This window comes from Pelodiscus sinensis, chromosome 19, assembly GCF_049634645.1.
Source record: "Pelodiscus sinensis isolate JC-2024 chromosome 19, ASM4963464v1, whole genome shotgun sequence".
In the NCBI taxonomy this organism is placed as follows: Eukaryota; Metazoa; Chordata; order Testudines; family Trionychidae; genus Pelodiscus; species Pelodiscus sinensis.
In genome coordinates, this window is record NC_134729.1 from 19,031,001 (window position 1) to 19,056,985 (window position 25,985).

General features: G+C 50.3%; 1 long non-coding RNA gene across 4 annotated transcripts in view; it reads left to right on the forward strand.

Moving 5' to 3' along the window:
• The window catches only part of LOC102461580 (uncharacterized), a 128,202-nt gene that overhangs the window by 5,863 nt on the left and 96,354 nt on the right, over nt 1–25,985 (forward strand). Inside the window, exon 1 of one of the 4 annotated variants that reach the window (XR_012896697.1) lies at nt 9,748–9,917. The exons of 2 other annotated variants lie outside the window; for them this stretch is intronic. This is a non-coding gene — a long non-coding RNA (uncharacterized LOC102461580). Of the gene's footprint in view, nt 1–9,747; nt 9,918–10,667; nt 11,496–25,985 lie in introns of those variants that run through there. One more of the 4 variants, XR_012896698.1, reaches the window with a different exon arrangement.

Consider the following 25,985-nt stretch of genomic DNA (forward strand, 5'->3'; position numbering starts at 1 on the left):
GCCTGACAAACGCAGCTGGGGTGGGGGGCAGGCTTGGGGTGTGCGCTTGGGGGGGGGGGTTGCAAAGAGTGAGCCGATTGCCCCCTGCAGTCCAGCTTGGGGGGGGGGGCGACCCTCAGGGCCTATGGCTGCTCACTGTGCATGGGGGGAGGGGGGCTGGGACAAGGGGAGCAGAGACCCACTGAACCGGACTGCAAAGCCTGGCTATAATAGAAACACTGGGGGGGGGGGGGGAGCCTCTAACACCGACGCTCCTCTGCATTCTGTGCCCCCCCCCCCCCGCCCAGTCGTGCTCGCGAACCTCGTTCTCCCACCGCTGGGGGCGTGTAAGGGGGAGGGGCTTCCCTGCTCCGCGTTGGTCTCTATTAAATTAACGTCTGGGCGCGGTGCACCAGGGAGGAGGCAGCTCCCTGTCTGCATCCTGGGACAACCCCCCCCCCCCCAGTGAAATCCGGGCCCTAGACACCTCCCCCGGCCACCTCCCGCTGAGTCCCCGGAGTTGCGCGTCAGCTGCGATTCAGAAGTCAACCCCCAGCCAAAACCGCAGCACTCAGGGAGTTAGTTCGTGGCGGGGGGAGCGGATCCCCCAACCCCAGCCCCGCCCCGCCTGTCTATCTGGCGGTCCATACAGCTCGGGGCGCCAGGCCCCGCCCACCCGGCCCCTCCAGCTGGGTCTTGTCCACCTGTAGCATCTCTGGCCATTGGGCATCTCCTCCGTTGTCATTGCCTGTAGGGGACACACACACACACACACACACCCCTCTTTATTCAGATTTATGCCTCGGCTCCCCCCCCCCCCCCCACACACACGCTTCCCTCCTCTCTTTGTTGTTTTGCAAAAGCCCTAAAATATTCATAACTAGCTGCGACGGAGGTTTCTTTTTAATGAATTTTTGATCAAAACATTATCAGGGAGTCAAAATACACAAGCCATTTCCATACCCCCGCCCCCTCCCCTTCCCCCTCCGCCCCTACCTCGGAGGGAATACAGGGGAGGAGGTGGGTTTGAAAGAGCTGGGGGGGGGGGTGTCCTTTTTCTCTCCCCCTCCTTTTTTCTTGTTCAAGAGGAGGGGAAGCGGGGATTCCGTGTCAGGGAGATACTTGCTGGTTTCAGTGGCTCAGGAAGGCGGAGGTCAGACCCCGCTTTGCCTTTCCCAGGCCTAATTCTTCTGCATTTAACGCCCTTCACGCCGGATCGGGGCCAGCTGTGCGGCAGAGAGAGCCCATGGGCGGCTGGAAAGCAGAGCCGAGGAGATGGGGAAGGGAACATCCCCTTTTCCCGGGCCAGGCACAGAAGATTGACTTTAAAAGCGGGGCGTGGGTCTCCTCGTGCCTGGTCTGTCTTAACAAGAATCCCAACTTCCCTCCGGAGTTTGTCCTAAAAGATCAGAAAGGTCTTTTGCCATGTGCTTTGAGATGTGGGTGCTCTTGCACAAGAAGTCTTTGCGCAAAAACTCTAGTGCAAAAGGCTTCTTGTGCAAGAAACCTGTAGAGTAGACGTAGCATGTTTACACTACCAGGGTATTTCGAAATAAATTATTTCAGAAAAATAACTGCTAAAATAAGAATAGCATGTCTGCACTAGATGGAAGCCTCAAAATTAGTTCAAGGCAGTCTCCCCTAGGTATGTCTGCCCAGAGATATCCCAAAATAGCAATTCCCTGTCTTTGGAATGCGCCGCTATTCCAATATATAGCTAATGTGCTCTTCTGCCATCCCTTTAAACCTCATTGTATGAGGAATAAGGGGTGGTTCAAAATAGCACTTTATTTCAAAATGGGGTGCTGTGTAATCAGCACAAAATTTTGAAATAGACTCCAAATAAGCTATGCAAGTGTGTAGCGCAAATTGCCTAGCTTATTTCGAGTTTATGGTGCTGTGTAGACACACCCACATTAAGGAGTTATTTTGAAACGAGTAGTGCATCCACACTACGTCTAAATCTACGCTGCAGTGATGTTTTGGGATACCGAATGTATCTGGAAATAGCTATTCTGTGTATTTTGAGCACGCCCATTATTTCGAAATATAACAGGTTCACTGTTCCAATGTGCCTCATTCCACGAGGCATAAGGGATGTTTCAGAATAGCGATTTATTTTGAAATAAGTGCGGTGTAGACAATGCCGAACTTTGAAATAAGCTGTTTTGAAATTAACTCAAAATAAGCTATGCAATTTGTGTAGCTCAAATTGTATAGCTTATTTTGAGCTCCAGATGCAGTGTAGACACACCAAGCCCATTATTTCAAAATAAGGCGCTGATTATTTTGAAATAATTCCTGCTTTCCATGAGGAACAGTATGTCTACACTGCAATGCTATTTCGGAATACCAGAGTATTCCAAAATAGTTATCCTGCATCTTCACAGCAAGGCTGTTGTTCTGGACTCGCTATTCCAACATCCCTATAAACCTACGAGGAGTAAGGGACGTTTTGGGATAGTGCTTTATTTCAAAATTTGGTGCTGTGTAGACAGCGCCAAGTGACTAAATGAGCTATTTTGAAATACGCAATTTGAGCTACGTAAATTGTGTATCTTATTTTGCGTTACGTTGCAGTGTAGACCCACCCGAATAATGCTTATTTTGAAATAATTATTTCAAAATAGAGTTGTTATTGCAGTTATTTCAAAATAACTCCCTAGTGTAGTCCAGGGACCTTCTGACCCAGGGTACATCTAGATTGCTGAGTTTTTTTCCAGGATACCTCTCTGCCACATCCAAAGAACACGTCTGCTCTTCTGAAACTTTTTCAGATGAGCACATGCATTTTTTTGGCATCCCTGTAAACCCCATTTAACAGGAAAGAAGGGATGTTCTGAAAGGTTTTTTTTCTTTTTCTTTTTCTTTTTTTCTGACAGTTGGCCCAGTGTAAACAGGCCAAATGTCAGAAAAGCCTCTTCCAAAAAAAAAGTGGAAAAAGATACACAAATCGCGGTTCACAATTTGCGTATCTTTTCCCAGAAGAACTGTGTAGTCTAGACAGTCATAATGCCCCATGCAGCTGTGTGAGGGGTTAGGGTTTTTGAAAAATCGAAGGAATTAAAAATCTTTCCTCTGCCCAAAGGTTGCATTTTTTTTTTTTTTAAAACTTCCCTTTCCTCCTTGTCTGGGCATAATTTTTTAGGTGAATTTGCTAGCCTAGCTCTTCTCTTCCCCTCCTCCCCCCCAGTCCAAGGCTGTGTTGCCACATCCTCCCCTGAAACAAAGATGATGGCTGTTATTTTATGCTCTCCCATTATTATGCATACTTAATATTCATGTGCAGCGCAGCAGTCTCTCTCTCTCTCTCTCTCAAACACACACACACATACACACTCTAAGAATAAGGCTGACTTGTGCAGTCCAGTCAGGGTGTGTCTACACTGCACTGTAGGTCAAAATAAGATACTGCAATTTGAGCGGTATTGATCTTATTTTGAAATAATCCACTATTTTGAAATAGCACACCAGTTATATTTTTGAAATAATGGGCTTGCTGTTAAGACATGGGATAGCTATTTTGGGATACCTCAGGTATCCCAAAATAGCACTGCAGTGTAGACATTGGGTGAATCTACACAGCACCCTAAACTGTAAACCTCAAATTGTGTATCTTATTTTGAGAAGTCAGAATAAGCCATCTGTTATTTCAAATTTACTTCAAAATAACAATTACTGTGTAGATGCTTGCACTGTTATTTTGGAATAACGGCCGTTATTCCAAAATAACGCTGCTGTGTAGACACACCCGAAGTAATTACTCCCCAGTGCTTCCTGGGCTCTAAATTGAGATACCCATAATGTGGATATGCTATGTCTACACTGCACGGCTATTAGGGGATACAGTAGGTATCCCACAATAGCTACCCTGCCTCTACACAAGCTGCCCATTATTTTGAAATATTTTTCAAACTAAGGGGTGTGCTATTTCACCGTCCCAGGAAACCTCATTGCATGAGGGATAAGGAATGGCTTGAAACAGCACGTTGTTTTGAAATTTGGCGCTGTTGATGCGCCAAATTTCAAATTTTTCTATTTTGAAACCGATTTTAAATAAAATATGCAATTTGTGTAGTGCAAATTGCGTATCTTATTTCAAATTTAGGGTGCTGTGTAGATGCACCATCTAGCTTAGTAGCAGGAGCTTTCGTGGGCAAAACCCACTTCCTCAGATGAGTTTATCTATTCCTCCTACAGGTGTCGCTGTTTTCGACAGCGCTGTAGAACAAGCCCTTTTGGGGGCGAACATGAGCGTGCGGAATGTTTTGGTGGAAATGGTCCCACTAGCAAATCCAGTTCCCACTCCAGTATTCCGAAGAGGAAAAGCTGCATTCATCCCCCTTGTTCACACTCGGGGAAGCCAGGATCCTCCCCCTGCTCTCGCACCTGGAAATGCTCTCTGTTCTCAAGCTGCACCGAGCCTGCGTGCCTTAATAGGGAAGCAAAAATTTCTACCTGCATAGGTGGGACCAGAGAAGAATTTTGGGGAACAACCCGGCTTTCCGATTCAGCCGCTGGCCCGCAGCGACCCCTAGCGGCGGGGCTGATATAGCTAGTGAAGTTCTCCATGAAACTTAATAGAGAACTTAATAGAGTAGCCGTGTTAGTCTGGTGTAGCTGAAACAAAAAACAGGACTGTGTAGCACTTTAAAGACTAACAAGATGGTTTATTAGGTGATGAGCTTTCATGGGCCAGACCCGCTTCTGGCCCACGAAAGCTCATCACCTAATAAACCGTCTTGTTAGTCTTTAAAGTACTATATCGCCAGGTCTTTAGTTTCTGTGAAACTTGGCCTGGGTGAAACTTTCTCTCCTGTAGGGCCTCGGTTCCAGTCACCCCCTCCCAGGACATTGCAGATGCGCACCCAAAAGCTGCCCCCTCAGCGTCAAAACTCAGGCAGGGGGTGTCTGTGTCGCTTAGAAACGAGCGCAGCGTTTCAGGAAATGATTAAAACTCATCAAGTCCCTCTGTAAACACCGAGGCTAGGTCTAAGCTGGCGGGTTCTTGCGCCAGAAATCTGCAAATGAGGCTAAGCGTGGAATAGCGCTGAGCCTCGTTTGCATATTTCTGGCGCAAGAAGCCGCCAGTGTAGACAGGAGAGAGTCTGCTCCCCTTGGCCTGGTCCCAAACATGGGTTTCTACCTCCTGCCCTCTCCGGATTTTCTGAATTCGCATGTAATGCGGATGGAGGGTGGATTGGGTGACGTGCACTTACCGGCCTAGCTGCGAAAGCAGGTACGAGTGTAGCGGCGGACTGGGTTGGGTGTACGTATCTGCGCGTGTTTACAGCTACAAGCCCGTCACTATTGTACACGCGTGGGTTTGCTGCATGGATCTACACAATGAGAGCTGTATTCTAACCGGAGTCGCTGCACCTGCCATGCATCCAGCAAAGCGTGCGTGTAACAAAATAGATTGAATTCCCAAAGAAACCACGCGATTGCTGTCTCAAAAGAAAAAAAAATTCGCCTCTACCTGCCTGGAACAGCGGGGAGGAAGTTCCCCAGGGGTAGCCGGTAGCTTCAAGTTCTCTGCGCTCTAACAGAACCCAAACCCACGGGTGGCTCTCGCGTGCCCGATGTACAGCTCCGTTGTGTCGCCACAGAAATGACAATGAAAACCCCCGCGTGCTCTGGATGCTCCAATTGGCCAGGAACCCGGGTGCACGGACTCTTGCTCCCCTAGTTACGGTACAGCAGGGGACATAGCCCTGAGACGCAGCCTGCGCCGGGAAATATTGCTCGGAGTTCGGTGCATTTCTGCTCCAGGAGAAGCGATTCCATTCTCTGCCCCCTTGGCTTCCTTGCTCTGAACTCCAGTGTGGAAACCAACCCTGCGCGGGCGGGAGGGGTGGGGCTTGTAGCATTTGCACCCTGGGCTGCCTCAGTTTCTATCCCATCCCTTTGCAAACGGCTCATTCCAACCCGAGTTACTCCGCATCCGGGAGGCACTACCCAAGGAGGCGGAACAGGGCACATGCGGAGAGTAAGGGGGGGGGGGGGGCTGAGCTACACTGAGTTATTTCGAGATAACTTGGCGCGTGCACACTTCCAAGCTCCTTATTTTGACATCACGGGCTGGTTAGTTCCAAATAACTCTTGCTTTCCTTGTGTTGTGGGGGGAAAGATTATTTCGAAATAGTGAGTGGGGGAGTTACTATTTCGAAATAACTTCCTAGTGTAGACATAGGCCGCCCTTGGCTGATGACTGACCCGCCCCTCCCCAGCCAGACCTAGGGCGCGGCAGCACCCTCCTGCTTCTCCCAGGCTGAACCAGCTGCCTGCAGCGCTGAGGCTGCCCCAGTTGGACGAGGTGCGTCCACTTTTTCAATCCGAATCTCTCTCTTCCTTGAACAAGACCCCCCCCCCCCTTCCCCAACGCTGGTGGTTCTCTCCGATGCGCGCAGCTACCTGGAGATCTCCTCCTTGGGGCATTTACAGATACTACTATTGGCCCGGGGGTGTCTCTCTTCACGCCGCTTTGGAGAGGTTTCCTTTGTGAACGCGCTCCGATCAGCTGCTCGGTGGCTCTAGGGAAGGGGGGTTAGGGGCGAGCTACCTCCAGATTGGGATTTCCAGCTGCGAGGCACGCTTCTCTGGAAGAGAGGGGGAGACCTCGGATGGAGCGTGGGGACCAGTTTGGGAACGGAAAGGCTTGCTGCAAGGATGAGCAAAAAACAAAGCAAAGTGTCTACAATCCAGCTTCGTTGCAAAGGGCGACAGTGGAGGTGGGGCTAGGTTAGCTCCCCCTTGGGCCAGCCCAGGTTCCCACGCTAAGATTCCCACGCGTTGGTCCCGCCACATATTGCGAGTGGGCTCGGGACCTAGCCGGCCCGCTTGTGCTTTTCACACCTCGAAATCTGGCTCGGAACTTGAGGCCGGGAACCAAAGCTCGCCAGCCTGCCTTTTGGGGAGGGGGCCAGGAAAGGGGAGCGGAGCGTTACACCTTCTCCCCCCCCTCCCAGTCCAGAGCGCAGGAGCGATTTTTGCAATGTTCTCTCCTCGTCTCACCGAGGCGATCCATCGAGCCACACCCTACCAACAGTCAGGGGAAGAAGTGGGGGGAAGCGGTTTCTTCCCTGTCTCTTTGGAGCGTAGACCTAGGAACTAGCCACAGTAAAAGGTAAATCCCCCACCCCCACCCCCTTGGTTTAATTCCCACACGGGGTGTGATTTTCCTGTATTCCAAAGGCCGGGAAGTCGGTGCATGGAAGGCACGTTTATTCTTTGCACCTCCACTTGCGTGCCCCCTATACTCGGTTCGAATCCTGCCCCTCGGCTTTAACGCTACCCCAAGATTCGATTCGGCTCAGCTCGATCCGGAGCGAAGACTCCTTCAGGCCCAGACGTTCTGGCAGGGCCCGGCCCCACGTGGACTCTGCATCGTAGATGAACCATCCCGCGCTGCCGGTTTAGTCTTGACTCGTGTTGATTTCCCCCCCTCTACAAAACCAGACAGGCAGCCTCGCCTTGACCCCCCTCCCCAGCAAAGAAACCCATTCAACTCCGAACGCAGCCAACCTATCCTGGATCTCGACGTCACGACGTCATGCTTGACGTAGTAAAATATGGAGAAAGCAAAGGGGGGGGGGGATTTCTCTCCTCCCCTGGCCTCCCTTCTCCATTTCCAAAATGGACAAAATGGATGTTTGGGTAACTCTCCTCTTACGGGGCGTCTGGGCGGAACAAGCATTCGCCTCCCCCAGGTCAATGCAGGCAGCAAGACTCCTCCAAAGCCCCCAGTTCAATGCTAGAGGTATGGGCTGGGGGGGGGGGGGGGGAGGAGAGACAGACGTATCTATTTAACCCCACGTAAAGACAACGTGACCAGCAAGACTCAGCTGTTAATACCCTCTGTGCAGCCCTCTCTGGAGGAGACAGATGCTGCTGAAGCTTTTCCTTCCCGGGTGGATTTATTGTTGGCTTCCTGGCTTCCTTTGCAGCTCTTCCTTTTTCCAGACTAAACCCTGGGAAATCGCCCCCTTTCTCCCTCCGCTTTTCTTTCGGCTAGTTGGGATGGGGGGAGTGTGCCCCTCCTTCACGGGGCAGATGTGGGGCGTGGAGGAGGTGAAGGCCCCTCCCTCCCCTTTTCATCTTTTTGGGTATTTTTTTCCCTCCTCTTCCTCCGTCCCCTCGCTGATTTGCACCGTGAGAACCGCTGGAACCGCCTGGCCTGGGTGGCAGCCGGAAAGTTCCCGGAGGGGGAGGCGTGGGAAGCAGCTCCCCCCCCCCCCCGGCTCCTACCTATCCCGTCCCCATGTAGCAGCACCACACAAAGTTTGAGAGTGGAGCCAAACAGGGGGAGCGATCCGGAAGACACCCCCTCTCCCCCCCCCCCCCGGGCCCGGGCTACTCCGAGAACTACTCCGCGCTTAGCAAGTAGCCTGCTCAATTAGAGGAACTCTCCGAGGTTGGTGCCCGCTGCCGATTCTCCGCCTGCCCCTGGCGGTTGGGTCCCCCCCCTCCGGATTACACTGGGGCTTCCTCTGTGATTTTTCCCACCCCCCCATCGAACTGAGTGTTGGAGGGGAAGGGGGGGGGGAATTGACACCAAAGGCGTGAAAAAAAACCCACCTCCCTGCAGCTCTGGCCGAGCCCGGAACAATGGAGTCCAATTCATGGTGGACAATGACCGCTGTGACGGCTGTTTGGAGTGCTGGACACGTTCTCACCAGCTCGGGCTGCCTTTGGGGACCGACCACAAGGGACTGTCGAGCAGAGACGCTGGAACTGTGAGAACAAGCGTGTGGGGGGAGGGGTGGGGGGAGAGGGGGCCAGGGCTGCAAAGTTTCTGGAAGTGTCTCCTCCCTTCTCCCCCTTTACTCCTCTCAAGATCTCTCCCCCCCCCTACACCCCCAGTGTCTCATCTCATCCCAGTAGCCCCCAGCCCTGCCGACACTGGTCCAAGAGTTTAGAACCTGCCGCGTGTCGCCACAGATCAGCACGCAGAGAAGATGCTCCAAGTTGGGATGACTTTCTATAAAGTCCCCCCCCCCTTCCTCCTTGGGAGCCCGTTTCTAAGAAACGGCAATTTGGGAAAAAGGAGGGGAGGGGGAGTTCTCGCTTCCCTCCCTCTCTGGCCTGTGTTAGAATTTTGAATCAACAAGTAAGTAGCAACGCCTCGTGTTTCTTCCTCCCCCTTCCCCATTCCCTTTGGCATTTTAGGTCCCTTAGCCCTGGGTGTGTGTTTAGCTGTTTAAAATGCCTCCCAATCTCCCGACGCTTCTACAGAGGATGGGGGGGAGTGAATGGCTTGGAGGGCGGGGGGGGGGTGATGTGTATTTTTTTTCTTTTTAAATGTTCTGTCTTTTTTTTTTCTGCTGCTTTCAAGGACTGGCCACGTTTTCTTTCTCCCCCTCCCCGTCTTTAATAGCCCACCCTTCCCCGCCGCCTTCACGATTTCTTGTTTTCATAAGGCAAACTCCATGCCCCAGCGTTGGCATGTGCAGCACAAACAGTTGTGTGATTGTTAGGGACCCTGGGAAAGTGTGGCTGGCCGTGTGAATAGGGCAGAGCGATTCCGCCAGTCGCTCTTGTTTGAGAAGACTTCTGTTCGCTCAGACGCGATTGTTATGCTAATCGCCGTCCCGCATGCTGTTGAACTTGATGTTGGCTGCTTTTCTTCGGGGCTGCACGTCTTTCCCGGCCCTTGTTTGTGGGAAAATTTTGCTCCGGGGCTCCAGTGTGAAATTAATTAATCGGGGGCCTTTCTCCGGGCTGGAGACACAAAAGGGGAGCGAGACGCACGCGGGGAAACTTACAAAAGCGACCCCCCGTTTCCAGAGTCTCCAGGGAAGCGGCCCCCGCGCTTACCGTAGGGAAAGGCGCACGGGCGAGGGGGGTTAATTCTATCGACACTCTCCGGGGAGCCAGCTGACAGGGCGCTTGGGGGCTTGGTGTTAGGATTTGGGGACTCGGAGTCGGACGCGGAGGAGGTCAGTGCTCTGGAAGTGGGAAGGGCCGGATTTGGCTGGGGATGGATTTGGGGCGTGTGTGTATCCGCGCATCCTGCCACTGAGCCGCCCGCTGTACTCGGCTCCTTGATGGCACACACTCCTGCCCAAAGGAAAGCCCCGGGAACTTTTTTATTAAACACCGAGACGGTTTTACACTCCCCAGGCTGGCCCGGGGAAGTGGGGGGAAGGAGGGCGAACACCGTATCCCGGGTCATTTTTGCACCGTGGCGCTCCGTGGCTGCGCATCCCCTAGCTGTGCATTTCTCAGCAGTATCTACAGAGCAGAGGAACAGCCGTCCTGCACCCGAGGGAAATAGCCTGTTACAATTTGGGGGGGGGGGGTGTTTGCTTGTGTGGGGTTGTTATTTGGCGGTCCGTGAAGGATCGGGCGGACTGAATCTTTCAGGACGAATCGGACTGTCCTTTCTCCGCGCGGGAAATAATTGCAATGAGCCGCAATGGAGGAGGCAGCTAGTCCTTTTTTAGGGAAGTCAGGCTTTTTTTTAGGGGTGGGGACCTTTGTGCCCCAAAGAGGCCAACATGTGAACATCAAATGCCCTTGTGGCCTTTTGTTGCTAAAGCCCCTGATCAGCTACGGGGGAGACCCACCTCTCTTGCTAGATGTACAGTGCATGGCAAGATCTCTCTTTCCAGCCTGACTGGGCAGTTTGGGGACATGTTGACTTGCGACTGCAAGCCTCTTACCGCTGCTTTCTATACGCGGGGTCTGATTCAGTGGATCCTTGTGATGGGTTGGGGGTTTTTTAAAATGCAAATCAACCTCCGCAATCCTAGCAAACCTTAATCGAAACAGCTAACATCTCCCTGCAAAGATACCCCCGGGAGCTTCCAAGGAGCTGGGAGGGGTGTTATGTAAACCCGCCTGTAGCTCAGCAGAAGTGTTAGCTGCCCACGAGGAGAGAGCTGGAGGCTTAGATTTTTTGGTGAAATTGACACGTTCTCCTCCTACACGCTCGGGCCACCGTTCCGTGTTGATGCTTTCCAGTGGCTCCTAGATGTGGCGACGGAGCCATTAGCTCGTTCCTAACTCTGGGATTCTGCAGGGAGCCGGAGGATAACCTGGCACGTCAGTCGTTTTCAGGCCGCATGTCTCTCCACCAGCAATGCCCCGCACAACAGGGAAACACGCTGGGCTTTCGCCCGCCTCTGCCACCTGACTGTCTTGTAGGCCCTCGCCTATTCCAGCTGTTTTTATTTCCCCGCGATTGTGGGGATGCTCTGGCAGTTACTGCAGGTAGAATTCCCGGGCTGGTTTTATTTCTGGCTTTGCCCTCTGGAAGCGGTGCGACTTCGGATCAGGGAACTCCTCGGCGGTGCTAAATGCGAGTCTGTCTAGCCGAGTGAAACCGACCTGATTTGGAGAATTACCGTTCTGCCACTGCGTGTGTTCTGAATCCACTTCGGTGGCTTTTCTGGTGTCATTTAAGAAAGAAGCTTTCTCCCAGATCAAGGGCGCTAGAGTTTTTAGCAGAAGACGGTTGGTGACTGGCACGTTTTCTCCGCTTGACCGTAGCTTTTCAGCTCTTTATAATCACCGTAAGTTGCCCGAGAGCTAAGGTTGGTTGTGGTGGGTTTTTTTGGCGGGGGTTGTTTAAAAAAGACGTCTGCATTTTTTTTAACATTTTTTTTTAGTTTACATCTGTCTCTGAAAGTTAGTCCAAGTTGGAGCACTTGCTTCGTTGTTATTCTAGCAAACTCTCCCCTCCCCACCTCCATCTTTCTCTCTCTCTCTCTCTCTCTCTCTCTCTCTCTCTTTTTGCAGGGGGAGGGGTAAGAAAAGGAGACTTCTTCCTTATCTTTGGCTCATATTTATAAATGCAATGTTGTAAGTTTCCTCTCAAATGTCCTCCAACTACACACACGATTGTGCGTGTGTACCACGTGCACAAACTGCTGTGTGGAAGGGGTGTATGAACCCTGCTCAAAGTTCTGTAATTAACTGAGGCACTTGAAAATTATTTAAAGTTTTTGTTTTTTTTGTGGTGGAGGGGATGTTTTGAACCACAACAAATAACGGATTCAAAATACCAGGAGGCAGCCCTCTAGTATTTGGTTACAGACAAACATTTTTTTTCTTTGATTTACACGCATTGCATATTTCTAAATATCCCTTAGACTAAACGTCTGTCCCATTTTTTAAAGGTTATATCTCCTTCTTTTATTATGTTGATTTTTTTTGTTCTCATTTATTAGCTAATTGGATAAATTACTTTGTGTGTGTGTGTGTGAGAGAGAGAGAGAGAGAGAGAGAGAGAGAGAGAGAGAGAGAGAGAGAGTGCTGTGTTTACACCAGGGTCCAATATGGCTGCTGGTGTGAAGGTATCTTGTTTTACAATGACCATGCATGCAATATCTATCTATCTATCTATCTATCTATCTATCTATCTATCTATCTATCTATCTATCTATCTATCTATCTATCTATCTATCTATCTATCTATCGACGCATTGTATATCATATTTGCATGTATGGTCCATATATATAGACACGCGTTGCATAGTGAAACCTTTGAGGGGATATAAATGGATATCATATATAATGGGGATATCAATAATCTGCCCATTTAAATGAAATAGATTTGGATGAAGGGAAACTTATGCAGGTAAGTGTCTAACAGGAAAAGCCCTCTCTTGGCCCGAAGCTTGTGCTTGTACGAATACACATTTTGCTTCGTTGTGATTAATTTCAAAAACCTGCCTGGAAGCTGACTTAAATCCACCTACCAGTCTCCCTCATTGCAGAGAGGAAGGACGGGGAGAGAAGGAAAGGATACCTGGCAGGGACAGTTTTTTTTTTAATCTTTCCTTTCTCCTTGCACCGTTAAGAGCAAATATTGCAGGACGTGGCGGTGTTTGTTTCTTAAGATCCGGGTTAAGCCCTAGGCACACGCAAACGGGTACACGGGATAGAATTCCGGGGCGAACTCGCTCCATGTGTAGGATGTTTAAAGTCCTGGCGAAAGGACTTAAAGTAAAACTGTGGGGATCCCCCCGCCCGGCTTCATAGAGATTATCTCCCTGTCTCCAGGCACGGGGGGGGGGGCCTTAAATTCGGCCCAGAAACTTCCTGGGGCTCTTTGTACCGACCTACAGCTAATAAATGAGCGGAAAAGCCGCAGCGAACCAAATGAAGGGCTGGGATTTTTTTTTTAAATTTAGACACCCCCCCTCATACACACACACACACACTTCTTGTGGAGAAGTTTACAGCTCTTCGCGCGCTGTGGCTGAGTAGAAGCGGAAATTGTGGCTTCTTTGAGACCGGGTCTTATTTACACGGTGACCAGGTAGCTTAGAATTCGGAATGCGTCTCCGCTCCGGCCCTCAATCTTCGCCCGGGCATGGTTTGGCTCCATACCTGCGATCGGCCTCTTGCATTGCTAGTTATGTGAGTTGCGGGTGGCTTTTTGTGAGTCGGAGATTGGTTTTAACTATCACGCTGGGATTTTCGTCCTCTTTCCCTCCCTCCTTATTAAATAAATCCAGATCTAGGCCAGCCGGGCGTGTATCATGCAGGGCGGAATACCGAGAGCGAGGAATCTAGTTTATTTTACGTGTGAACCCCTCTCTCTCTCCTTCGGTGGGTTCTTGCTTTCCAGGCAGTTTTTTGCGCGGGGTTACTTACATCCAGAAGGCGTCTGCCCCTTTGCTTCTCGGGCGGACGCTGCAAATATTGGTGCGTGGCGACTTGCAACTGAGGGAGGGGGGAGGAATGAAAAGAAGCAGGTTCCCCGTTATGAATGTGTCCCGTTCCCACCTGCTCCGAAATAAGCATTTAAACCCCTTTGGAATTACACAGCAAATGCCAAGGGGAAACGTACTCCGATCTTAGCTGGCTGAAGGAATACCCCTAAAAAGAGAGAGTTGGAAAGGAGAAGAAACATTCTTGAAATCTTCTCCTCCCCCCAAAAAAGGTCCGGCAATATAGAAAGAGCATTTTACCGCGATGACTGAAAAGACGCGCACGGTGGAAGCAATTGTGCCGACGTGGAAACGCACAAATTCAAACCCCCTCTCCGCAGTAAAACGGCTCCGTCGTTTTTATATGGATTTCTCTGCTTTACGCCAAGTCCTGGGAAATATATTTTTAAAAAGCGTTTGCGATAAATCACACAAAAGGGAAAAAAAAACTTGAATGGGCACACATGACGCGTTTTTATTAAAACGCATGTGTTGCTTTGTATAGAACACGTACCCACTTTTATCACCCTGCTTGTGTTAAACGTATACATAAGACTAGGTCACATAGGGGCACATATATACGTGTTAAATGTGTGTGTATATATAAGACTAAGTCACATGTAGACAGTTATAACACGCACAGGAAAACATTGTTTAAAAAGTGCGGGCGCTAAGTTTATAACAATTGGGTTGGTGCACGAATTAGGTTCGGGTATCACAAACACGCCACCCGTGTCGCTATATAAAATCCCTATCTCCTTTTCTAACAAAATTTTCGGTCTGTTATACGTGCGTTCAATTAGCACACCAAAATGTTGTTAGACAAATACCCCCCCCCACACACGCGCACACAGAAGTGTGTGTGAATTCAGCCTGTACAGACACTTCTGTTTCAATGGTACGGTGTATGATCCACATGACAGTTTATTGTAACTGTGCGTGTCCCTAATTCCATTCCCTGGGATGGGTGTATTTTAAAGGATGTCCATTATTAATGTGGGGTTCCCCCCCCCCCCCACATCGTTCTATGGGTGAAAGTCTCGACTCGGAGCTTCTCGGTGCCTCTGGGAACAAAATGTATCCCGTGTCTTGCCCACGGGAGATGCAAACACGTTGGATAGACTTGGGCTCTGGTTAGAATCGCTGGGGTCCGGGGTATGGGTTAAACATGCCCCCCGCTGCCCCCGCAGCCCAGCCGGTGCAAACACGATGCTCCGATCAGGATAGAAACCCTTGTCTCAAACCAAATTCTAACGCCAAATGGGCCTTGGCTGAGACATGCCATCTCCAGCCCAATACAGTAGTTAGAAATATTCGAAAAGGGGGAAATATGTACACGCATGGCCATTTGCACTAGTTCTGTGCGCTGTTTAAGTGTGTGTGTGTGTGTGTGTGTGTGTGTGTGTGTGTGTGTGTAATATCACACATATCCGCCCGCACGCTGTGTATAAGGCATCTTCCATTGTCAAATTATACGCAGTCTCTCCTAGCATCGGGCATGCGACGCACAGTATAAAATAAGATCACCCCCCCCCCCATTATATTCCATTGCATTAAGGTGTATGTCACACACAGCCTCGCGGGGGATAGTTATGCAATTAAAAATGCAACGCCCAACAACCACAAAAAGGCCGGGACGATGGAAGATGTTCCATCTCTCGCTTTCTCTCCCGCACACCCAGATCATCTTTCACATTTCCCCCCCAAAATTGTTATTTTGGAGTATTTTGTTTAATGTCAGCGGAATGGAACACGCCGACTGTGTGCGTGTACACACACACCCACGTGTCCCTGAGACATAATGATATATTTAAATTCTGCAAATGCATTGGGTGGGGAGGAGGGAGGAATAATAAGCTAACTAAATAAACAGTTACCTGGGCAACATCCGTCTCTCTCTCTTTCTTTCTCCAGTGCTGTTTGCCTTTTAAAAATAAATCTGGCACTAATAAGTAATAAGTTCTATGGGGTAGGCAGTAAAACTTACTTAAAAAAAAAAGAAATCGTGTCTGCCACATCAAGTCTTTGAAAATGGAGAAAGGGATCGACTCCGAATTAACACGCCGGGGTCACTTTCTCTTATATTACACTAGCAAGAGCTGTAGAGCTACCGTAGGAGCCTTCGTCCAGAGTGGGATTCTGTTACGGTTGACTCGTTTGCAAGCCGGGCCGGTGTATGGGCCAACAGCTGTTTCAGGGGTAGTCTTCATTGCCCATGCCGAACTCAAACCAGTATTTGTATGGCAGAAGCTTGCGTTTCAGTACCCTGGACAGCACGCGATCCGTTCCCATTCATTCCCCGAGCGAGTGCGATGGGCGCCGACCGGGCATGACGCCGAATTGTAACATTCTGAGTCCAGACAAGTAGTTCAGAAAGCTCCGCTCATCAGTTTATTCGATGTGTTCCCTGCTCTGTGTTTTTTTTTAAAGACTAAATAACTCTGGGAGTTGATTTAACTGCGGGGAGGAGGGATCTTTGGGAATTATTTAAAAAATGTGATTCCCGAGTGGAAAAATGAACCGGGTCACGGTGAAAGGGGGGTGGGGGGGATGCTACGGACCTTGGCTTTTCTTCGGTACCCCCAAAGTCTTTGCTCTAAGGGATTCCTCTGCGTATCCTACTTGGAGCCCGTTCCTCCTCCCGCTACAATTTGCACCTGTCCGATCCTGAGAACAGACCCTAAAGGAGAGTCCTTAGCACGGAATAAATGACATAGGCCGCTGAAGTCAATGCGAGCAGGATCGGAGCCATAATGGGGGGAGGTGTATTTTGGGGGAGAACCAAGTGGATTCCTCTTAATGATGAAACAGTAGCGTGAAGCAGCCGCGTGATTCTTAATGGGCCATCCCTGCGTGCCAGGAGGCAGGTAACTAACAGTAGCGTGTTAATCGCCTCGATCCAAGTCAGTTGTGCTGTTGGCTAAACAGGCAGGGCCGCTGTCCGGTGTGAACAACACCTTGAAAGCGACAGAAGCCGGGAGAAAGCTGGGGACCCCGAATTCTGTTAGATCGGAGCATTCTCCGGGGGAGGGGGGTGCTTGCATTGGGGAATCCAAGGGACAGACGAAGCTTGATTTTTCCAAAGATCCACGCACCCAAAAGCCTCTTCCCTCCCCCCAAACCCTCCTGCTTCCTCCCGGCTCGACTCTGAATCATTCACACCAGAAATGATCATCATGGGAGGGGGGGAAGCACCCCTGGAAAGGCCTTTGGCGTAGGACAGTTCAGCAGAGGAGGCTTATAAACAGCCTGTGCGGAATATCGCCGCAGGGGTGCAATATTCATGGCTCTATCAGGGCTCGTCTTCCGACTTCTCAGCTAATTAGAGGCCGGCCGCCTGGGTGAAATATACAGGCGCTGGTTGGCTGGGGTGGAGCCAGCCTTTACGAAGGCAGGTCGGAGTCAGGGAATTGGGAAGAGGGAGGGGTCTTAATTGATGCGCTGCGCGTTGGGTTGATTTCAATCGGATGAAGAAGACAAAAAAAAGCTTCCAAGGGTTTCTCTAGAAATAGGTGGAAAGCTCACGGATTTGCACCGGGGAGGGGTTGGAGCTGCCTACGTCAGCTGACTGCGGCAGGCCAATGGCAGAGGGGGGGAGGCTGGCAAAAATAACAAGCCAGGCCAGAGGACTATTTAGGAGGCTGGGAGATGGATAAGTTACCAGCGCAGCCGGTGTTTGCGTGGGGGGGGGGGGGGGTGTCTGCATGACAGGGATGGTTGGTTTGATTGTTTATGGGGGGGGGTAATGCCTTTCTTTACTGAGGGGCGCTGGCTGCCCAGCCATGAGATCTGAGTTCCCTTGATGTCCAGGCGAGACAGGGCAGGGACCATCATAGAATCATAGAACTGGAAGGGACCTGGATAAGGCATCCAGTTGAATCTCCTGTCCCCTCAGGGCAGGACCAAGCACTCAATCTAGATCATCCCTTAGAGATGTCTATTGAACCTGCTCTTAAATATCCCCACGGATGGAGATTCCACAACCTCCCCTGGGCAACTTATCCCAGTGTTTCACCATCCTAACAGTCAGGAAGTTTTCCCTAATGTCCAACCTAAACCTCCCTTGCTGCAATTTAAGCCCATTGCTTCTTGTCCCGTCCTCAGAGGCCACGGAAAATCATTTTTCTCCCTCCTCCTTGTGACACCCTTTTAGATACTGGAAAACTGCTCTCCTGTCCCCTCTCAGTCCTCCCTTTTTTAAACTAAATAAGCCCAGTTCTTCCAGCCTTCCCCCATAGCTCATGTTTTCTAGGCCTTTAACCATTTGTGTTGCTCTTCTCTGGACCTTCTCCAATTTCTCCCCATCTTTCTTGAAATGTGGTGCCCAGAACTGGCCATAATACTCCAACTGAGGCCTAATCAGCGCAGAGCAGAGCGGAAGAATGACTTCTTGTGTCTTGCTCACAACCCTCCTGTTAATGCAGCCCAGAATCGTGTTTGCTTTTATGGATACAGTGTCACACTGTTGACTCATATTTAGCTCGTGGTCCACTATAACCCCTAGATCCCTTTCTGCAGTGCTCCTTCCTAAACAGTCACTATCCATTCCGTATGTGTGAAACGGATTTTTCCTTTCTAAGTGGAGCACTTTGCATTTGTCCTTATTAAACTTCATCCTATTAACCTCAGACTATTTCACTACTTTGTCCAGATCATTTTGAATTATGACCTTCTCCTCCAAAGCACTTGCAACCCCTCCCAGCTCAGTATTATCCGCAAACGTAATAAGTGCCCTCTCTATTCCATCATCTAAATCGCTGATGAGGATATTGAACAGAACCGGTCCCAAAACAGACCCCTGTGCAACCGCACTTGTTATGCCCTTGCAGCATGATGGCGAACCATTAATAACTACTCTCTTATCCAACCAGTTATGCACCCACCTTACAATAGCCCCATCTAGGTTGTATTACTCTAGTTTATTGATAAGAAGGTCACGCGAGACTGTATCCATGGGGAGCAGGCTTCCCCCGACATGCTCTCTCCCCCCCTTGGCCTGGTTCTGAAACCCTCTAGGAGTCTCCTAGCTCCTTGGTGAGTCTGTTGAGAAGGGGGAATGTAATGGGGAGATGTATCTTCTAGGCAATGGCTCAACACGGCTGCCTGGTTCCATGCACAGGTGTGGACATGCTAAGGCAACATTTTTCTGACCCCGCCCCCAGCCTAATCCCGCCCCCAGCCTAATCCTTCTACTTTGCAAGAATGTGTCCAGCAGGATGTCCCCCCTAGGGTATGTCTAGATTACACGCCTCTGCCGACAGAGGCATGTAAAATAGGCTACCCGACTTAGTCAATGAAGCCGGGATTTAAATATCCCCGGCCTCATTGAAATAAAAATGGCTGCCGCACTGTGCCGGCTCAGCTGATCATCGGCACAATGCATGAGTCAAGACACAGATCGGTTGACAAGGGAAGCCTTTGTCGACTGCTCCCTTATACCTCGTGGAATGAGCTTTACAGGACTGGTCGACAAAGACTTCTCTTGTTGACCGATCCGCATCTTAACTCCCGTGCTGTACCAACGATCAGCTGAGCTGGCACAGAGTGGCGGCCATTTTTATTTTAATGAAGCTGGGGATATTTAAATTCTGGCTTCATTGATTATATCGGATAGCCTATTTTACATGCCTCTGTCGGCAGAGGCGTGTAATCTAGACATACCCCTACTGTAGAGAGCAGGACCAGGCTTTGGAAGTGCCCTCCCTGCCCTTTCAGGAGGGGAAATTATTTCAAAATAGTTATTTCAAAATAACTCGAGTAGTTATTGGGAAATAGTCATTTAGGGTATGTCTACACTACAGTGATAGAAATGTAGCCATGTAAGTCTGGTGCAGCTGAAACAAAATACAGGACTATGTAGCACTTTAAAGACTAACAAGATGGTTTATTAGATTTTTTTCGGAAAAACCGCCATTTTTCTGAAAAACTTCAATTACCTCCACATTGAAATCGTGTTTTTTCAAAAGAAAATCGAAAGAATAGAGGGGTTTTCCCGGCATTGGTAGACCTCTTTCTACGAGGAAGAAGCCTTTTTCCAAAAGAGTTCTTTCACAAAAAGGTGTGTGTGGATAGGGAAGAGAGAGTTCTTTTGGAAGAAGAGGAAAGAGGAAAAAGCACACGTGCTCTGGTGGCCACTTCATCCATAGTAATCACAGTTTAAATGTGAAAGAGCATCCATTCAGTGTGGATGCTGTCTTTTGAAAAAGCAGATTGCTTTTTTGATGCATTTTGGCAGTATGGGCATGCTCTTTTGGAAGAAGTTTTTTTGGAAGATCTCTTCCGGAAAAGTTTCTTCCAAAAGAAGTCTGCAGTCTAGACATTGGGGAGTTGTTATTTCGACATAACAATTCCCCAAATAACTATTTCACAATAATTATTTTGGGAGTTAATAACTATGGGTATGTCTACATTACAGGACAAAGTCCAATGAAGATACACATTAATTGCATAGCCGAAGTCAATGTCGCTGAACTCAACTTTTGGCGTTGACCACAGTGCAGGAAGTCGAAGGGCAAACACTCTCCCTTTGACTTCCCTTACTCCTCGTGGAAGCAAGGCTACCGGCTTCGACCGGAGTGCCCCTCTCTGTTTGAATCAGCCTGTTTTCACTAGATCCACTCATTCGAACCCTGGAAGATCGACAGCAGCAGCGTTCATCTTCTCTGTAGTGTAGAGCTACTTTGAAATAACAATTTCCGGAGTTATTATTCCAAAATAGTTATATCAGGAGCTATGTTGAAATAATAACACCAAATCCAACAATTTTGAAATAGCACTATTCCTCTTCAGAAGCAGAAGTTATTATTTCAAAATAATGGTTTGGTAGTGTGAACGCTCACCTTGTTATTTCAAAAGAATGGGAGTTATTTTGAACTAACTCCCTAGAGTAGACATGCCCCACGTGTCCAAGGGTGCTTCTACACTGCACCCTTAGCTCGAAATAAGATACACAATTTGCATAGTGCAAATTGTGTATCTTATTTCAATTCTTTTTTGAAAGTGACTATTTCAAAATTTGGCACATCTACACAGCACCAAATTTCAAAATAAAGCACTATTTTGAGACATCCCTTGTGCAATGAGGTTTACAGGGATGCTGAAATAGCACATCCACTGTATTTTGCAATAGACACGGGGTAGCTATTTTGGGATACCTCAGATATCCCGAAATAGCATTGCATTGTAGACATACCCTAAGACATCGAATACCCCTAAAGTCCAATATGACAGGAATTAGTTAAGACTTGCCCTTGCTTTACCAATGCAGTCACTGTGCCATAGACAAACTATGAGGAAAAGAAGCAAACTCTTTCCATACAGATGTGGAGCATCTTTGATTTCATGGTGTCCCCCAGGCCTAATTTTTTTTTTCATTTTAAAGTTATCCCCACTGTGGGAGGTCTGCTAGGATCCCCACTGGCTTTTGCTGATGTGTCAATTTCACACACACCCCTAGACAGTGAGGACAATCGGGAAGGAGTCAGATCATGTTTAGGAAAAGTTTTAAGCTTATTTTCTTCCCTTTTTTTCTAACAAGGCTCAAAGAGTACTGAGTCATTGGCCTTGCTGTGGCTAGACCAGGACAAAGGGGGTTCACGACAAGGCTACAAGGGGTCCTTAATGCATTGGCTCTGCCCTCTGAGGGTACATCTCCACTACAAAGACGACTGATGCTGCCACTGTCGATCTTCCAGGGTTGGAATGAGCGGGTCTAGTGAAGACAGGCTAATTCGAACAGAGAGGGGCTCTCCAGGCCGTGATGGTAGCCCTGCTTCCATGAGGAGTAAGGGAAGTCGAAGGGAGGGTGTTTTCCCTTCGACTTCCCACACTGTGGACAGCACCAAAAGTTGAGTTCAGCGACCTGGACTTCAGCTACGCAATTGACATCGCTGAATTTGGTTATCTTCTCCTGTAGTGGAGATATACTATGCGGGTCTACCTGCTTCCCCCTGAAGTCAAAGGGAGTTGTTCCATTGACATCAATGGGAGTTGTTCCATTGACATCAATGGGAGTTGTTCCATTGACATCAATGAGAGTTGTTCCATTGACATCAATGGGAGTCGTTCCATTGACATCAATAGGATGCACCAGGGGCAATATTTGGCGTTATTTCCATGTATCAGATTCAGCCCCTGCTTACATGCTATGGCTGAATCGGAGCCAGGGCACCTTGAAAGAATGAAGCTAAAACTCTGCTCCCGTATGAATTGCAGCATCTTCTGGGGAGAGGTTGCACTCTGGTGGGCATGACCAGGCTTCAGGGAGGCCAGGCCAGTCTCCCTCTGTGTGTGGCTAGATGGGAGAGGGGCACTGACTTCAATATCTGGTAGCTTGAGGCTTTGGTGGAGAAATGTAGACACCCCCCTCTACAGGGTGCACAGCAAGCCGGGTGCTTTCCAAGAGACAGAGTCTCAGTGGATTCCAATGGCTTGGAGATAGGCATGGCAGGGTGAGTGTTGTTCCCCCTTACAACAGCCCCATTTCTTTACAGAAGTTTGCCTCTGATCAGAAATTGGCCTGAAATGCCCACTCTTCCGGATCCGGTCATCATCTACTTTGACTTCGCCCACAGGGTCTCCTCCAGTAGTTCTGGCATGAAGCCAGTAGCTCCTGCTAGGGCCAGAATTTGGAGTTGCCCCAAGTTGGCAAATTTCACCCCCGGTTTCAGCAGGAAGTGTTGCAAAGCTGAGGCCGAAGTGGACAACTCCGTGCTTTTCAAGAGGCAGTTTCAGGCTTTTAGGTGTCTGCAGGGTCCTAAACCACCAGGTTTATTAATTGTAAAACTGAAATTTCCGGGTAACAAAGGCTGAAGGAGAAAGCCATTCGTGTTTTTAAAAGATTTTTTTTCTATTTTTAATCGGACCTGTTGAATTTATTTTTTATTCACAATAAATCAAAGTAGATGTATTGCATGTGGAATAGTGCACTATATGCTAGCACATATATATTCCACGCCAGGCATCTGAGGAAGTGAGTTTTACCCACAAAAGCCCAAATAAATCAGACGTAAGAATGGCCATATTGGGTCAGACCAAAGGTCCATCTAGCCCAGTGTCCTGTCTTCCAACAGTGGCCGATGCCAGGTGCCCCAGAGGGAGTGAACAGAATAGATAATCATCAACTGATCTTTCCTGTTGCCCATTCCCAGCCTCTGACAAACAGAGGCTAGAGACACCATTCCACCCATCCTGTCTACTAAGTATTGCTGGACCTAACCTGCATGAATGTATCTAGCTCTTTTCTGAACTCTGTTCAAGTCCTGGTCTTCATAACATCCTCTGGCGAGGAGTTCCACAGGTTGACTGTGCCTTGTGAGAATAAACACTTCCTTTTGTTTGTTTTAAACCTGCTACCTGTTCCTTTCATTTGGTGACCCTTAGTTCTTATATTATGGGAACAAGCAAATAACTTTTCCTTACTCACTTTCTCCACACCAATCATGATGTTATAGATCTCTGTCCTATCCCCCTTTAATCTCCTCTTTTCTAAGCTGGAAAGTCCCCCAAATCTGGGGCATACAGGTGTTGACAAGGTCTTTATGGCCACGTGCTGTTTCTTCCATCAATGCACACGCAGGTGTACGTGTCACACATCTGTGGATGTTGCACGGGTGTCTGCTCACACACACTTGCATCGCACCGCTCCTATGCATCCGCCTGCCTCCCAGGGAGAGCCGATTGGGTGCATGAACTTGGGAGCAGGCGGCCGGGTTCATGCAAGTAATTGGCCAAGCAAGGAGCCTGCTCGTCTTGCATGATGCTCGCAGCCGCCGAGAGTTTCCGGGGCAGGCGGCCCCGGGAGCCGAAAGGCGCCGGGTCCCAGCCCCTGGGCCCGAGCTGGTTTCGTGCCGCGTGGGGTGGGATTGCTTCCAAAGCCCCCTCCCCGCACCCCCATGGCCGCAGCGCTGGGAATCTCCAGGACGGCGCGTGGGCTCCCAGGTTTGCTAGGACGCCGGGTTCTCGCGGGGGCTGGTGTGGGCGCTGGGTATGGGGGGGTCCTATCCCGGGGGGTCCAGCGTCGGGGAGAAGGCAGCCCCGAGGGGGGGGGCTCGGTTTGTGTTGTCCCCCGCCCCGTGCAGTTTATAAGAGGGATGTACCGCAAAGCAGGACTGAGCCGCGACGGGTCCCGGGCGACACCGGGCAGGGGGGCCGCGCGTAGGGCACCTTTGGGGGAGGCCAGAAAGAAACCCCAGCCCGCGGCCGCCCCCCACTTTCCGCGCTGCGGTGTGGGACCCCCGACTGGAGCGGCCCGCGGGCCAGCGAGCATGGGGAGGGGGGAGTTTCCTTCCCACGCGCCGGGGCAAAAGGAGGCTGGAGGGCGAATCACTCTGCGATGTCCCGGCCCGAGAGGAGCCGCCGCGAAACCCGCTCCAAACGCGCGTCAGACCCTTGCGCCTGCGGGGCGACGGGGTGCGCCCGGCTGCGCTGGCCCTGCCCGCTGCCCAGCGCTCGCCTGATTGGCACAACCGTGGGCAGGGGCCCGGGAGAAACTCAGGCGCCGCTTGCCAGAGGCTGAGGCCAGGCGGGGACGGAGGAGAGTCTGTGCCAGCAAATGGCTGGCGGGTGCGCCCTGCCCACCTCTCCAAGAGGCCCAAGGACTGTCCATGCAGCCTTGCCTAGCGGATCCCTCTCTAGGCCTCCCGGACCTGCCCTCACTCCTCCCCCGCCTCGCGTTTGTGTCACTCGTGTGCCGGGGCATCTGTGCAGGCCTCCTAGAGTGCCTCAAGCCATTGGGTTAACACGGTGTCCCACTCGGCAGCTGCCCGGAAAATCCCCTTAACTCTGACCTACAGCATGTGCTTCCCCTTCTGCATTTGCCAGCATCCGCGCTGTGGGTGTATCCCAGCTCCGGCCCATGTGTTCCTTCTTCTCAGGATAACTTCCCCTCAAGCAGCTCGACTAAAAAGCCACCCGGGGTACTTCACCGGGGGGAGGCAGGGGGAACCCAGCCTGGCGTCTTCCGGCTCTCACCAGACCTGAACGCGTTATCCAGCGACCTCCATCGGCCCACGGCCAGACCTATAGCTTGATCTAAAAGTCCTCCTCCCCCTTCCGCGCGTATCTGTCTCTTCCCTCTGCCCCCAAAAGACCCCCCGCTTGCTAAATCCCTAACCCCCTTTCAGAAAAGCTGACAAGAGTGAGAGGCCCCGTGCTGGTGTTTGGGCAGACACCGGCGCAGAAATCAATGGCACGCGGAGGTCTGAAGAAGCGCTAACAAATGCGGCGGGTGGAAGGGAAGGGTTCTCACAAGGCAACGCGTTTGAATCCTTCTCCCTTTAGAAAAGGGTTGCGATAAATAACACAGGGCGCACGGCTCGCTTGTAGGAAGAAAGCGGCGGCTAAGCCCAGCGCTTAGAACCTAGCCACGTTTCAAAATAAGGCGCGATTTTCAGACATCGCTTCCCCCTCTGTGGCACTAGGGCTACCAGGATGCCGAAATAGCTATTTCGAGACCTATCTCGAAACAGGGGCGGAGCTCAAAAGACGCAGGATAGCTATTTCGGGATCCTTCTGGTAGGCCGAAATAGCCGCGCGTCTAGACGCGTCTTAAGACGTTTTCCTGCCGCCATTAGGAGCCGACTTTCCAACCAAATGTGGCAGGTGCCTTCTCCTCCAGCTGCCAATTTTCTGCGGATGTAAATTTCCTAGGAAGCGGACCAGGAGTTTCTAAAATCTCTGGCACTAAACGGGTAAATCCCTAACCCGCGCAGGAGTAGCGGGCCAAAACAGTGCGTGTAGCGAGTAAAATATTACCGGAGCGTTGTGTACCGATTAAAGCGGGGGCTTGTAACTTTTATGGCGGAGACAACTTCTTGAGAAACGCGACTGAGGTTAGCGGAGAGATTAGAAAATCTCCGGCGCGAAAGAGACTGAAACGAGGAAATAAAACAAAAGGCGCCAGTCGCTGGGGGAGGAAGCTTGCTTGCAGGGGTTTCTGGTATTTGAATACCCCCTTGAGAAAAGAAGGGGCAATTGCTTTTTTTGAGGGGGGGACTCTATGTTATTCGGGGAGCTGCAATATTTTTAAGGGTAAAATACATTCAGCCAGGGGAGGGGGAAATCAAGATAAAAGCGGGGGGGGGGGGGGGAGAGATCATTTAAAAGACCAGTGGAAAATGTGGAAATCGGCCTCCCTTGAAAGTGATCTGTGTGGAATCAGGCATCCCGAGTCCCGTGTGTCCAGGAACACCGCGTGGGAACATTTGGGGGAGCCAGGGACAATTGGTACCAGCAGGGAAGCAAACAGAGGGTCTGGGAACCAGGGCATTCTCCTGGGGAACAAATTTCTGAGCCGCGCGGTTAGATTTGCTTTCAAAGCCGATTTCCCTTTTATCTAGTTATTTT